The sequence below is a fragment of the Lissotriton vulgaris genome, unplaced genomic scaffold (assembly GCF_964263255.1).
Source record: "Lissotriton vulgaris unplaced genomic scaffold, aLisVul1.2 SCAFFOLD_1291, whole genome shotgun sequence".
Classification (NCBI taxonomy): Eukaryota; Metazoa; Chordata; class Amphibia; order Caudata; family Salamandridae; genus Lissotriton; species Lissotriton vulgaris.
This window is the reverse complement of record NW_028249272.1, coordinates 29,717-46,030: the sequence shown is the minus strand read 5'-3', so window position 1 is coordinate 46,030 and position 16,314 is coordinate 29,717. Positions and strand designations below refer to the sequence as shown.

The 16,314-nt window shown below is 49.0% G+C and overlaps 1 protein-coding gene across 1 annotated transcript in view; it reads left to right on the top strand.

Moving 5' to 3' along the window:
- The window catches only part of LOC147663629 (protein O-glucosyltransferase 2-like), a gene marked incomplete at its 3' end in the record, with an annotated part of 137,739 nt that overhangs the window by 99,325 nt on the left and 22,100 nt on the right, over positions 1-16,314 (top strand). The window lies entirely within an intron of this gene.

Here is a 16,314-nt window from a genome sequence, read left to right as displayed (position 1 = left end):
AGCTCCCAGTGGCGAACCTGTAGGTATGGTAACCGGTCTTCCTCTGTGAGGCCGTAGTCCTCCTTTACTTGTTGAAAGGAGAGGACACCATTTAAATTAAAAAGATGACCCAGGGATTTGCAAGGGGAGTGTCGCCATGTAGTGAATGCTTTCGGGTTAATACCTGGTGTAAAGTCGGGGTTGGCGAGTATTGGTGTCATGGGGGAGGGGAAGGAGGTCAAATCGTATTTGGTGGCAACCCGGTCCCACACCTCCATGACCGTGCCAGTGATCTGAGATGCGTATAGGTTCGGTGGCCGGTGTCGTCTCGAGAGAAAGGGCACCCCCTGTAGCGGCATGCCCGCCACAGCTTGGTCTTGGAAGAGCCAGTGCTTACCCGATTCTAATTGATGCCATTCCACCAGGCTCCTGAGTTGCGCCACGGATAAATAAAGTTGGAGATCTGGTACCCCCACTCCGCCGTGGCCCGGTTGAAGGACCGCAATATCATGTTTGAAGCGTGGGCGACGTCCCTGCCAGATAAAGCGCGCCAGTTCAGACTGCTTCTGCTGAATCCAGTTCTTCGGTGGCCATAAGGGAAGGGTCTGAAACAGATAAAAAATCTGCGGCAAAAGAGTCATTTTGGTGGGGGCTATCCTCCCCAGCCAGGAGAGGGAATGGCGTTTCGATCTCCGAAGTTCCCCTCGAAGTTGTGTGCGTAACCTGGCATAGTTTGTCTCGCTGGTGGCCTGGAGTGTGGAGCCCAAGAGGATTCCCAGGTAGGGGACTGTGGTGGCTGACCACTGTATGTCATGTTCCTCCTCTACCTCGGCTAGCGTCTCTGGTGCTAGAGAAACATTAAGGGCTATTGATTTGTCGAAGTTGATCTTGAACCCAGATGCGAGCGCAAAGCTGTGCAGCTCAATAAATAACGCGCGTAGAGACTGGACTGGACTGGACTGGACTGGACTGGACTGGACTGGACTGGACTGGACTGGACTGGACTGGACTGGACTGGACTGGACTGGACTGGACTGGACTGGACTGGACTGGACTGGACTGGACTGGGTCGGTGAGGGAGAGGAGGATGTCATCAGCGTAGAGGCTAATTTTGTGGGTATCCCCTCCGAACGGAATGCCTTTGATGAGGGCGTGTTGCCGAATGTTCTGCGCCAGCGGTTCCATATAGAGGGCAAACAGAATAGGGGAGAGTGGGCAGCCCTGTTTGGTCCCTCTGCCGATCATGAAGCGGGAGGAGGTATGTCCATTGGCTCGCACCATGGCGTTGGGTTGCTTGTAGCAGTTCAGTATGCAAGTACAGAGTACCTCTCCGAAGCCAAAAAGGTGCAGGACCTGTTCTAAGTAGGGCCAATGCACTCTGTCAAATGCCTTTTCGACTTGAATTTGAATTTAAAAATACTTATAGAGCGCACGTTCACTGGATCAGTTTCATGGCGCTGGTGAGGTCCCTGAGTGAGAGCAATAGGAGAGCTGGGTACCAAAGGCCTGCTGGAATAATAACGTTTTTAGTGACCTCTGAAACTCCATGTAGGAGGAAGAGAGTCTTAAAGGTAGGGGGAGGTCATTCCAAAAGGTGGGTGCAAGTACAGCAAACTTCTGCCCCCCTGCCCGCTTCTTTTTGAACCGGGGCGTAGTTAGTAAGGCTAGGCTAGAGGAGCGGAGGTCCCTGGAAGGAACATAGGGAGAGATTGCCGAGTTGATAAAAGCAGGGGCTGTGCCCGCTCTTGCTTGAAAAGTCAAGCACCCTAACTTGAACCTGGCTCGTTGTTTTATGGGGAGCCAAAGTAAGCTCCTAAGCAAAGGGGTCGAATGATGGGACCTAGACAGGCCAAAGACCAGGCGAGCAGCCTGGTTTTGTACTAACTGTAGGCGCTGCAAAGCATAAGCAGGAGCTCTGTTATAAATGATGTTGCCATAGTCAATCTTTGACAGGACCATGGCCATAAGGATCAGCTTTAGTGCAGAGGTGGAAAAGAATCTGGCAACTTTCCGAATAACTCGTAGTGTGAAGAAGCAAGAGGAAACCACTGAGTTAATGTGTGAATGGAGGGTTAATTGGTTATTGAGCATAATCCCGAGGGTTTTAACTGAACAAGAAGGGAGAGGAGGGGGTCCAAGTGACGGGGGCCAGAAAGAAGGGGACCAGGGATTGGCAGCACCGCCCGTCGCCACCAGTTCTGTTTTATCCGGGTTAAGTTTTAACTGATTGATGTTCATCCAGTCTCGGATAAATAGCATGACGGACTGGAAACTGCCAACCCCTGAAGGGGAAGCAAGATCAAAAATGAGTTGAAGATCATCTGCATAGTTATATACAGTGACCTCCATATTCTGTAAAGCAAACACCAGTGGAAAAACATAAAGATTGAAAAGTAAAGGGGAGAGAGCAGACCCCTGGGGAACACCACAGTTGACATTACGTAGAGGGGCCGAGAAGGTGCCAAGATGGACAGTCTGAGTGCGGTCCTTCAGGAAAGACTCGACCCAGGCTAATGCTAACCTCCCTATCCCCGCCACCCTGACACGTGATAACATAATGTCGTGGTCCACGGTGTCAAAGGCGGCGGATAAGTCCAATAGGACCAGAATCTTGGGGGTGTTGGCGTCGAGTCCTTCCCTGAGTTGGTCCATGACCGAAATCACCACCTTCTCGGTTGAATGTCGTGGTCGGAAGCCGGCTTGACATGGGGCCAGATAATTGCTGTCCTCAATGAAGGTGCTCAGAATTTGAGACACGTGTGCCTCCGCCACCTTACCCAAGTAGGGAAGCAGGGATATGGGGCGGTAGTTGGCTAGGGAAGAAGGGTCAGCCCCAGGCTTCTTTAAAATGGGGATGATGGTGGCAGATTTAAATGCAGTGGGGGACTAGGCCTTTAGTGAAGGTATTATTTAAGACAGTGAGAGCGGGAGCAGGACAAGCCAAGAACACCTGGGCCAAAATACGGGCCGGACACGTGTCAGAGGGAGACCCAGATTTTACGCGCTTAAGGAGCGGGGGCAGAGACTCACTGGTTAGCTCCGGGATGTTAGTGAGACACTGGGTGTTCTGTGGCGGGGAACAATCTGAAAAAGAGTTTGATGGAGGAGGAATACGTGCTTTTATTTGTGCAACTTTCTCAATGAAAAACTCGTTCAGTGAGCTGCACAATGACTGGGAGGGTGTGATCGTAGGTGAAGGCCTGTCTGATAAGGCTAGCTCGTGGACTGTAGCAAAAATTTCACGTGGCTGGCATTCTGCTGCCAGAATGCGTTGAGAAAAGTAATCTTTCTTGGCCGCTTGGATGGCTTTTTTATACTCTGATAGTAGGGTGGTATAATTAGTTTTACTAGCAGAGCAGTATTTCAGCCTCCAAGCCCGTTCAGCTTGACGGACCGTTAGCTTGAGTGCTTTCAGAGCAGGAGTGAACCACTTGTTGGCATGGTGATGATGATTGATGGTAACTTTCTTCAAAGGGGCCTTTTCATCACGAAGGTGGATTAGCCAACTGTCCAAAGTGGCCAGTTGCTGTTGAGGAGGTGTGTCAGTGAGATCAGGGCAGGTGGCAGTTAAGGACTCGCAGAAGGCAGAAATATCAACACGATTCCAGCTTCTAGCCCAAAGGGTTTTAGAGCCACGAGGGGCATTTTGCACGCGCAGGTCCAGGGAAAAGGACAGAAGATGATGGTCGGACCATACGCAGGGGGCGATTGACAGGTTAGTAGTGGGTAAGTTAAGGGTCCATATTTGGTCTAAAATATGGCCCCGAACGTGTGTTGGGGCACGGACGTGTTGAACAAAATTTAAGCTTGATAGCAGAGAAGTAAAATCCTTGGATGTGAGGTCTTCTGAGGGATCACTGGGCCAGAAATTAAAATCGCCAAGCACAAGTACAGTAGCATTATTGACCACTAGAGGGGCCAGTAATTCTTGGAAAGCAGGAATGAACTGGGAAGGAGTATGGGGAGGGCGGTATACCAGCACACAGGTCACAGGGGATTTGGGTAAGGTAGAGCGTGCAACCAAGCAGTCCGCTGCAAGTAAAGGGGGGGATGCTAGTGTTTGAAACCGGAAGTTGTCACGGAAAATTAAGGCAACCCCACCACCGGTTTTGCCATCAGGTCGATCAGCTCATAGGATGGAATAAGAGGGCGGAAGGGCCGCCAGGACACTAGGTTGGGAATCAGGACGATACCATGTCTCCGTTAAACACAGTATGTCGGGGCTGTCGCTGTCAAGGAGGTTAAATATCTCCTGCTGGTGCGCAACTGCCGATCTAGTGTTTAGTAGGGTGATAGAGGTGCCCGGGTGTGGGGGATTGCTGGGGGGTGGGGGCGTTGGGTTGCTTGTAGCAGTTCAGTATGCGAGTACAGAGTACCTCTCCGAAGCCAAAAAGGTGCAGGACCTGTTCTAAGTAGGGCCAATTCACTCTGTCAAATGCCTTTTCGACGTCGACAGTGAGGAGCATGCAGCCCGGTCTCCTACGGGACCCGGCTTCAATGAGATGGAGGACCCTTTTGGTGTTGTCACTAGTCTGCTGCTGAGGTATAAAACCTGCTTGGTTCCACTAGCTGTTGCATGTAAGGTGCCAGGCGACTCGCTAGGATTCCCGAATATAGTTTGAAGTCAACGTTCAGCAGTGAGATCGGCCGATACGAACCACAGCGGGTCGCGTCTATGCCTGGTTTCGGTATAACCGAAATTGCAGCTTCCAGGAGTTCTGCGGGGATCGTGCCAGGCTCGGCGAAGGAGTTTAAAAGATCCCGAAGGACAGGAGCCACTTGGCGACAGAATGTTTTGTAAAAGATTGCGCGGTACCCATCAGGGCCAGGCGACTTTCCGAGTTTTAGGCGCGAGATCGCAGACACTACCTCCTCCAGACCTATGGGCCTGTCCAGAAAGTCTGCCTGGGCCGGGGTCAGAGATGGGAGACGTGCACCTTGCAGGTAAGTCTGGCCCGCCTGCAGGTCCAGAGCGTCTCCTGCTTATGGAGACTGATAAAATGCCCCAAACGTTTCGGTTATAGCTGTGTCGTCCGATACTAGGGGCCCGATTCACAGAACTAACTTAAGACAAAATCCTAAACTTACTACCATTTTGGTATTCACAGAAGGCACTTACTCATTTTGTATTCACAGAAGGCACTTACTCATTTCGGTATTCACAGAAGTTAGGAGTCCTAACTTTAGGACTCCTAAATGCCTTCTGTGAATACTGAAAGTCTTAAAGTTAGGATTTTTCTCAGTTTAGGAGTCCTAAAGTTAGGACTCCTAACTTTAGGACTCCTAAATGCCTTCTTTGAATACTGAAATTCTTAAAGTTAGGATTTTTCTCAGTTTAGGAGTCCTAAAGTTAGGAGTCCTAACTTTACTACTCCTAAACTGAGAAAAATTCTAACTTTGAGACTTTTGGTATTCACAGAAGGCATTTAGGAGTCCTAAAGTTAGGACTCCTAACTTCTGTGAATACCGAAATGAGTAAGTGCCTTCTGTAAATACCAAAATGAGTAAGTGCCTTCTGTGAATACCAAATGGTAGTAAGTTTAGGATTTTGTCTTAAGTTATTTCTGTGAATCGGGCCCCATGTCTCCTCCGTCTGTCCTTATGGCCTGTACTACCTGTCGCTGTCATTGCTCCCGCAGTTTGGTCGCCAGTAGCCGTCCGCACCGATCCCCTCCCGCATAGTAGGCCTGTTTGAGTCGAAGTGCTGCGTATTCTGCAGTGTCTTGATCGAACATCTTTTTCTCAGTGCAGAGCTGACGCCATGCCCGTGCCGCTCCCGTGCGTTGGTGCATTTGTTCTAGTTCCGCTACACGTTGCGCTATTTCGGCTCTCTTCTGCGCCCGCTCTCTATTGTTGGCTGTGGCGATTGATATGAATTCCCCTCCAAGGACGACCTTAAGGTCAGCCCACTGAGTGGCCCGTGTGGTGTCGGTGTTGTTGTTGTGGGTCAAGAATTTTGCAATAGTGGCTTTGATCCATTCTACCGTCCAGGGGGGGTGTGGAGAAGGGCGTCCCTAAGGCGCCAGTGTCGTTTTGGGTTCGGGGTGGCCAGCAGGAGAAACGTGGCAACTACCGGAGAGTGGTCCGACAATGAGGCTGGCAGAATATCTACCTCGTGCGTGCGTTGTACCAGTGAGGAGGTGCAGAGGAAATAGTCAAGCCTGGCGTAAGATTTGTGGGCCCCAGAGTGGTAGGTGTAAGCTGTACTATGTGGGTGGAGGTGTCTCCACAAGTCAGTGAGGCCTAGGTCGCGGAGATGGGTGTGTCCCGCCTTGGAGAGAGCCCCCACCTGTCCCGTTCTCTGGCAAGAGCAATCAGCTACGTTGTGAAAAAACAGGTTAAGGTCACCCCCCAGCATCAAATGTCGTTCCGTGTTGGCCGTAGCTGCCGCTAGCGCTGTCTGGAGGAAAATTTCTTGACCGTCATTGGTTGCGTATACCAAGCCACTAGTACTGTGAGTCCCGCCACCAGAAAGCGATAGACTAATAGTCGCCCTCTTATCTCTGCCTCCCGTTGGAGAACCCTGCCCTTAGAAGATTTGGATACCAATATTGCCAATCCTGCCTTTTTTTTGTAGGAACAGGAGAAAAGCTGCGTGGGGAAGGCGCATGTCTTGAGGCGGTGTTGGTCTTTGGGTAGCAGGTGGGTCTCCAGGAGGAGACAAATATCGGCTGAAGAGTGCTCTAAGAGTGATAGGACAGCTCAACGCTTTATAGGGTTGTTGAGCCCCCTTACATTACGGGTAAGTACCTTGAGGTTGGAGTGTGTCATTGGTGGGCAAGGTGTCTCCGGACCTCTGAGACGCTCGCCAAAATAATGGAAACAGAAAAGAATGTGGACAAAGGCGAGACTACCTTCCCAGAACAACCACCCACCCCCGCAACATCCCCCCCTTCCCCACCCCCCTTCCTCACCCCCCTTGCCCCACCCCCCCTTGCCCCACCCCACCCCTCCGCCCCCTACCCGAACTCCAACTGTTAACATTTTTTTAAACTGCGCCATATTTCCTTTAAAGAAAACAGGCTGCATTTAATCAAAATGTATTTAAAAAGCAACCACAGACATGTTGGTCTGCTAACCCCAGCAGGCCACTATTCCTGTGATCACCACCAATGGTCCGGAGTCAAAATTTGTACCCTACCACATGAATATTGATAAAATATGTCGAATTGAAACCTACTGCGATTTGGAATCTTGTGGACTGACCTATTAGTACATAAGTGTTTTGCAAAATTCCACACTGGAAGTAAAAATATTGTTTGCAATATACGACCTGTATTTTGCAACCAGTGTTTTGTACATCTGGCTCAAATGTATCTCACCTACTGTTGTAACAAATAACCTCCCTTTTATAATCCCACAGTTTTGTGAAATTTCTTGTCTCAAGGTTCTGTGCCTCACCTTATATGTCAGCTCTGTTTTTTGTTTTCTCCATTTTTGTTTATTTTACTTTTCAGTTCTAACCAAGTGTATTATCTCACAGTAAATGTTTATTTTGTCTCTGGTTACATTTATTGTAAGATGAGTTTGATGTAAAGCACCCTAATGCTTTGTAGTCCAGAAGCACTAGATAAAAGTATACAAGACCTGCGCTTTGGAGTAACAAGTTCATCGACTGATTTCTTAACTCTTCAATTCTATGCACTAGATGAATCCAGTTGCCAGAGCACCTACCATGATGATGATGGTGGACGGCTGGGGCTTCGCTCGGTTTAGGCAGCATGGATTTGTGGGGTCAGCCAATCTGTTCTTTGAGGCAAGCAATACAGTCATGGGACCCACTCAACATCATGCTATCTCAATGAGCTAGGACTCCAGCGATGTCACATCACAACATCACATGGCTTTGAAGACCCTTTACTCTTGTTCTGAGCTATTTCGGTGCAGTCAGTCATCAGCAGCCACAGTTGCTGTGTGACCAGGATCAGTGAAGTCCATGTGCATGTTGCCATGGTGATGAAATACAGTTCAAGTAATTAAAATAAGCTGTCCTGTCACTCTCTGGTGGCAGTCTGAGTTCCCGGTCACTGGGGCCATCCGTGTGAAGGGTTTAGAATGCCAGTGTTGTCGAGCATGGTGTGCCCATGTTGGCAGGCTCTCTAACCACCCCTCCCTCACCATTCCTCACCTACCATGGTGTGCCCTAACACCTACCCTGCTGCCTACCCAGGAAGGCTGTTTTTATCTCAAACGGTCTACTGTTAAGTATTATTGTAGCTGGGTTTGATGCAGTGGCTATCCCAGCACTCCTTTGATGTAGCTCAGAATGTCCTTCCAAAAGAAAGAGTCGACCTGCGGCATGTCCACCAGACATGCACTCTGTCTGCTATCTGTCCGCAGTCCTTCGAGTATAGGCTATCTGTTGTATCATAAAACATTTTTAGATTGAAGGGTGTAATATGCCAGTCCATCAGAATTTTATACAGGAATTCCTTATTCTATACACTTCTCAAAGAGAGGGGGAAATCGGTCCAAAGTTTCTGCCATTGTTCAGTGGTAATATGTCACCACCCAAGATAACCCTGTCACTTTCTCATATATGACTATTCTGTAGCAGACCCCATATTTGTTAGGGCAGCATAGATATTGAGGTAGTGAAAAGTTTTTCCTAGGCTGTCAAGGGTCTGTTAGTTGTCTCTTTGTTCACGGGAAGTAGAGTCCAATGTGTCAATTGGAAATAGCACAAGTGATCAATTTCTTTAAGTTTATAGTCCTGTCTGCATTGAATAAAAGATTTGATTTTGCCCCCTTCAAACTAGTACCTCATCACCCTACATTCTCCAAGTTCTCAAAGTCGCCCTTTACTGTCCCTGGTGACAAATCTAAGTTACCCATAAGTGAAATGAATAGATAAGGGAAACTGGTCAATTTCTGTTTTCTCGAAACTAAATCCCACACTTTTAACGTTGGATTTAGGATCCCTGACAAGTCTTGCCCGTTGGCTAGCCAAGGTATTGTTCATATAGCGCAGCTCATCACTGCGGCCTGGATCATTTTAAGAGTTTTGGCATGGAAGTACAACTGTTGCATGTCCGGGAGACTTTCTCCCTCCCCCAAGTTGATCATGCAGAAGCATGGGTGTGTCCAATAGCTATATATTAATTTGCTGCACATCCAGTCTATCAAAGATATCTATAAAGATTTTCTGTGGGACAATACATAGCCACAACTTATGTGTTATGTTTTAAATCAAGTGTCACTTGAAGGCATTGAAAATTCCTTGGTGAGCCCAGAAATATTGTACATCAGCAAAGTGTCATCAATGACAGTCGAGCTACTGAGCTAAATGAACCAGCCCTGCTAAGCACACACGCACGTGGACAACTGACTTCTGTGTCTTTCCAAAACAATAGGTGAAATCGCTGTTTCATATTGTGTCGAATTTGTGCATGTGTGGCTATGTTGATTGCTGTGTAAGTGAATGCAGTAATGTATCAGTGGTTACAAAATTGGACAGAATGAGTGAGCATGTGGATTAATTAATGGGCAGTGAGTGCAAGGATGGATGAGGTTTATTGTGCCTGGTGGGTACATGGTTAGATGAATAGGTGACTTCAGGACCGATTCAGCAATCCAACACTCGTTCATCTTGCCATGTACTCGTTCATCAGACTGTGGAATCTTTCGCACATGTATCCACTCACCTAACCACGTAACACACAAGTTTCTAGTCATTGAATAAGCTTTTCCAGAGACAGAAGCCATGCCTTAATGTGTGTTCTTTCTAATGTAGCAGTATGATTTATGCAGTATGATTTGTCTTGTACCCTTTAGGGTGCAAGCTTTACACTTCTCTTCTTCTCTTCAGTTGTCAGCATCTTGTACTGGCATATCAAAGGGCTACATAATTATTGGCTATGAAGGACGGTTGGGGGGGGGGGGGGGGTGTAACACTTCCCTTTTATGAAGAAACCATGCCAACCATTTATCTGATTATGGAGCCTTTGTAGTGGCCAGAGAGCTGCTGATGGACAACAGCGTCTTATTTTAAACATTACAAATCTTGATACATTAACATTGATTTACGAGTGCTTGAACAGCCTAAACACAAATACAAATCTCCTGGTTTTAATGTTGCTTTATTTATTATCATTATAGGAAAATAGTGGACATATTGCTAAAATGTCAGGTAGGTGGGGATTGTTTTCAAGTCCTTTGAGAACTTTGGCCATTATATTCCAGTTAGTCGAAAATCTTTGAAGTAGCAGAGGTAACTTTGCATGCGCCCTCTGAAAAAGCACTGAGGGAGTTTTCACCCGCAAGTGTTGAAGATGGGGTCCTAAAACTTCTTAATAATTCTATCAATTATGTGCCCGAAGACGGCAGTGTTGATGCTGAATTGAATTCGAAAACAGTCCTTTTTTTGCCATAAACATTGAACACTGAACAAATATAGTCTTGATGTATTAACATCCATGATGGGTTAACTGCTTGTTGTTTTTATTTAAAGTTGTGTACCAATGATATGCTGTTCAGTGTATTCATTTTCTTTTGCTTTATTAAAGTTATGGTGTATTACTGTAGAATGCTCTCTAGAGGTGTGCTGCAACCGACCATGTACCCATGTACAGTCTGCAGCATAAATCAACAAGTTTAATAGCCTACAATCAATGTTGAAAGAACACCTGTCCCCTCACAAGGGCTTTTAGCTACGTAAGGAAGATTATGCTCTAGCCCATAGTTGCACTTTCAAACAACCTATTGACTGTGCAGCATTGGCAATAAAAGAACAAGCATTGGCAAAGCCAACAAGTCTTGCCTGTGTGAGAGCTGTTGGCTTTGCCAATGTCTTACCCATGTTATATAGCAGTGTGGCTTCTGTTCAGCATGGCTAAAATATAGTGACGTGGAGTGGCATAGGTTAGAGTGGTGTTCAGCGGAGTGGCATAGACTGGAGTGGTGTCAACTGGGAGGGAGTGGTGCTGGGTGACTTGGAGTGGCGAAGAGTAGCATGGTGTAGAGTGGCATAGAGTACAGTGGCATGGAGTAGAATAGAGTGGAGTAGAGTGCTGCAGGGTGGCATAGAGTGGCATGGGATAGAGTGGCATAGAGTGGGTGAAACGTAGTAGATTGGCATAGAATAAAGTGGCCTACAGTCAAGCCGGAGTTAATGGCCTATACTAGAGTGGAGGGAGCGCCATGGGGTAGCGAAGAGTGGGGTGGCATAGAATGGAGTGGCATAGAATGGAGTGGCATAGAATGGGGCGGCATAGAATGGGGCGAAGTGGAGTAGATTGGCCTGGTGTAGAGTGGAATCTAATAGCATGGAGTAGCATAGATTTGAATGGAGTGGCATAGATTTGAATGGAGTGGCATAGAGTGGAATGGAGTAGCTTGGAGTGGAGTGGATTAGCGTAAAGTAGAGTATTACAGTTGTGGTTGTAAGTAACTAAAGCGTCAATAGAGGCAGTAAATAGGGTGAAAGCAACATAAATAGGAAGCCATTATGCCTGTGTTAAGAGTAGGACCACACATTGCACGTACAGGAATAATACCGAAACGGTTATTAAAAAAAAAAAGGGGGGGGGGGGGGCATTCCAAAAAAACGAGGAGGAACACATGTACTTGGTCCATTATCCAGTGAAGAACTAAAACAATAAAGGAAGTGAAGCCTGTAGGCGTTAACTAATGGAAAGAATGCAAACGAGAGTTACAATGAAAACAACTAATTGTATGCTACAGGCGGGTTGTAAGCCCACCGAATGGTAAATAATACGTCTGGAAGTGCACGCGCCTTGTAGGTGAGACTATAAACAATGATCTGTTTGTACGAATGCTCACATATGCTTCATGATGAAATGACTGTTTAGCATGATGACCTAAGCATTCTCAGTAGGGCTGGTGTTGGCCACTGACCTTTTGGTTTCGTCAGTTCTTGTTTTGCCATGGTCTTTGTAAATCTTTATTGTTGAGGAAGCTGCCGGGCTCTAGTCAATTTAAAAAATAAAAACTTGGCCTAAAAGCAAAAATATATTTTGGCTAGAAAAAAAACACACATATTGCAATAGTAGCCACTTGCACTGAAGGGGGCTAGTTTGTTTGTCTATTTGCTCCTTGTGAATGCCATAATTCACAGTGGAGTACTAAAACTTTCCAAATCTAACCAGTGACCTGACCAGATTATAGACCTAGTCGGTAAAGCATAACCACAACAAAATAAATTGTTATGAAACATATTAACATTGAATGAAAATAACTGGTACTGGCCGTACTTCAAACATGCTGTGGATTGGAAAACACTTTTTATATTTTTATATATTGTTAAACTACAATTAGTTTTGTTGATGTTCTTGGTGTAGTGTGTTATCTTGTTTTACTGGCTTTGTTCATATTCTACCGAGATCAGAGGTTAGGTTTGGCAATGTTTTAGTACTTGTGTGTCTTAGCCTGTTGCTGAATTAGTGCAAGATGATTTTTTTTTTTAGAAGTTGGTATGTTTTTCAATTATGAGGATCATGCTTGTTTAATAGTAAAATCTTTATTTCCACCTTGCGGAGTGTAAAAAAGGAATTGGATTCCTATTGCAACCTGCACATTTCAAGCGAGTATGCGGCAAGCACAGGTCAGTTTCTCAAATTCACTATATAAAGTAGGTCAGAGGCCGCCAGGGCGGGGACCCCAGAATTGCCATTGACCAAATGAAACTTAGATCAATACTGAGATATGGTAAGGAAGACATTATTAACAAAGATGTTAAGGAGTGACTTTCTGTGGTAAAAGAGAGTTACAGACTCCTTTCATTTGCTCAATTATAATAGACACTAACTGCCCCATATGGTATTTTCTAAATTTCTACAACCTAAAACACTCCAACCTTCCGAAGGTGGTAAACAAAGTATAGAAAACAGGCCAGGTCTCCTCAAAAACCTACACAAATATTAATGAAAATACACATTTTAAAAATGATAATTTGGAAATGGTATACTAAACTGGAGGGAAGCCACAGACCTTCACTACCTAGTGATGTTTGGTCTAACATGCACAAGTATTTTCAAGAATAAGATAATTGCAGACCAGGTCGCTCCCCACGCCGCACAGCTCCACCTGTGTGTCCGTGCCCTCTCCCTCCACGCTACCGCTACTGCCGTGAGTTCAAGTCCTTATGAGCCTGGTTGCTCCTGGGCTCTTGCCTGCTCTTGCCTTTTCTTTATTTGTTTCATTGGTGTCATTGCTGTACTTATTGTTGTTGGCATTGTAACTGTACCCTTTGCGCCGTAACCCGCACCCCCTCCCCCCCTTTTTCTTCTGTGTCCAGCCGCTCCTGCAGCGGCTCCCCTGCGGCCCCCCCCCCCCTCGCCAGCAAATTTGGCACCCCGCTCCCTCCTCCCAGCTGCTCCTCCCTCCCCGCCTCAAGTGGCGGCAGCTGCGCGGCACTGAGAGCGACCCCTGACCCTGCCTGCAGGCCAGGTCGCTCCCCACGTCGCACAGCTCCACCTGTGTGTCCGTGCCCTCTCCCTCCACGCTACCACTGCTGCCATGAGTTCGAGACCCTCTGAGCCTGGTTGCTTCTGGGCTCTCGCCTGCGCTTGCCATTTCTTTATTTGTTTCATTGGTATGATTGCTGTACTTATTGTTTTTGGCATTGTAACTGTACCCTTTGCGCCGTAACCCGCACCCCCCACCCCCTTTTTCTTCTGTGTCCAGCCGCTGCTCCGCTGCGGCCCCGCCCCTTCGCCAGCTGATTCGCCACCCCGCTCCTGCCTCCCAGCTGCTCCTCCCTCCCTCCCCGCCTTAAATGGCAGCAGCTGCGCGGCCGCGCACCGTACGTGCCGGAGGCGTTCCAGAGGCAAGCCCGTCTGCGCCCGTCCGCGCCTGGACCGCCCGGACCCAGCGAACGCCCCGACACCAGACTCCACTATGACGCTTGCACCCTCCACACACTCAACGCCGGCCGAAACCACACCTGCTTCCAGGCCACCCCTAAACGGACCCGTCTCCTGCCGCACCTGCAGCTTCACCTGTGACAGATCCACCAAACCTCCATGGACTGGACCCAACCACCTCCGCTGCATACTTCTCAACACCCGCTCCGCACACAAACACGCCGTCGAGCTCTGGGATCTGCTCGACCCCTCCGCCCCAGACATGGCCTTCTTGACCGAGACCTGGTGAAACGATTTCTCGGCGCCCGACATGCCATAGCCATCCCGGACGGCTACAAGATCACCCGCAGGGATCGCACCAACGGAACCGGAGGAGGAATAGCCATCGTCAACAAGTCCACCATCAAGATCACCACCCACGCAGACGACACCCTCAACACCGCCGAACTCATGCCCTTCGGATCCACATCGACCCCAACACCACCCTCAGAGGAACACTCCTCTACAGACCCCCCAGGCTCAGTTCAGCGACTCCATCGCCGACCTCGCCAGCACCCACGCACTCGCCTCCACGGACTACATCCTCCTCGGGGACATGAACTTCCACCTCGAGAACAACAATGACGCCAACTTTGCCACCGTGATCGACAACCTCGCCAACCTCGGCCTCAGACAACTCCTCACCGCCCCCACCCACGCCGCCGGCCACACGCTGGACCCCGTCTTCTCCACAAGAACCCATGTCGCCTTCAACCACACCACCGAACTCCACTGGACCGACCACCGCTGCATCCATTTCACCTTCAAGAAACCAACCACGCACCAAACAGCTGCCTCGCCACTGCTGGAGCAAAGTCACAGAAGACCGGCTGATCACCACCCTCGCCCAGAACCCACCCACGACGCCACCAACCCAGACGCCGCAGGCAGCAACCTCAGACAGTGGATCGATGACTGCGCCAACACCCTCGCCCCGCTCAAGAAACCCTCCAACAACCATGCCAGCAAGAGATCCACCTGGTTCACAGGCGCATGCCGGAAACTGGAGAAAATATGGCTCCACGAATGCACACCGAACAACCACGCAGCCCACAAGGACGCCACCCGAAGACATCACCACCTCCTCAGATTAGCCAAGAGATCCTCCTTTAAAGACCGCTTGGATAACCACGCACTCAACAGCAAAGAGCTCTTCAGCATCATAAAGGAAATCTCCAACCCCAGCGTCAACGCCAACGACATCCCGCCCTCACAAGAACTGTGCGACTCACTAGCTAACTTCTTCCACCGCAAGATCGCTGACATCCACGACCGCTTCAACACCACGACCGCCCCGACTACGCCAGACTCCACCTCCCCTGTGAACACCACCAGCGCCATCCGCCTGACCTCCTGGTCCAACGTCAACGACGACGAGACACGCAACGTCATGAACTCCATCCACTCAGGATCTCCGTTAGACCCGTTCCCACACCACGTATTCAACAAAGCAGATGCAGCCATCGCACCCCAACTACGGAAGGTCATCAACATCTCCTTCGAAACAGCGACGTTCCCGGAAAGCTGGAAGCACGCCAAAATAAACGCCCTCCTCAAGAAGCCCAAGTCGGACCCCAAGGACCTTAAGAACTTCCGGCCCATCTCCCTGCTCCCGTTCCCGGCAAAGGTCATCGAGAAAATCATCAACAGACAGTTGGCCCGCCACCTGGAAGACAACAACATCTTTGACCCATCCCAGTCCGGGTTCAGACGAAACCACAGTACTGAGACAGCCCTCATCGCCGCCACAGACGTCATCAGGCGCCAACTAGACAACGGCGAAACATCAGCCTTCATCCTCCTGGACCTGTAAGCCGCCATCGCACTCTAAAGACACGCACCCTTATCTTATCTTAGGCGAAATGTATAAAGCGCACTGACACCATAAGTTTCCGGAATCCAAGAGAAGGCCCTCGACTGGACCACGTCCTTCCTCTCCGTCAGAACCCAGAGCGTCCGCCTCCCACCCTTCCGATCCGAAGCCACCGACATCATCTGCTGCGTCGCCCAGGGCACATCCCTCAGCCCATCACTGTTCAACATCTACATGGCCCCACTCGCACAAGTGGCCCGCCACCACGACCTCAACATCATCTCCTATGCCGACGACACCCAGCTCATCCTCTCCCTCACCAAGGACCCACACATCACCAAAACCAACCTCCACGAGGGAAAGAAAGCCGTCGCCAACTGGATGGGGAACAGCCATCTGAAGCTGAACTCGGATAAGACGAAGGTACTCATCCTCGGACCCACTCCCTCAGCCTGGAATGACTCCTGGTGGCCGACCACACTAGGATCAGCACCAACACCCACGACCATGCATGCAACCTAGGATTCATCCTCGACTCCTCCCTCTCCATGTCTAATCAGGTCAACGCCGTCTCCTCCTCCTGCTACAACACCCTCCGCATGCTCCGCAGGATCTACAAGTGTATCCCGACCTAAACAAGAAGAACGGTGACACAGGCCC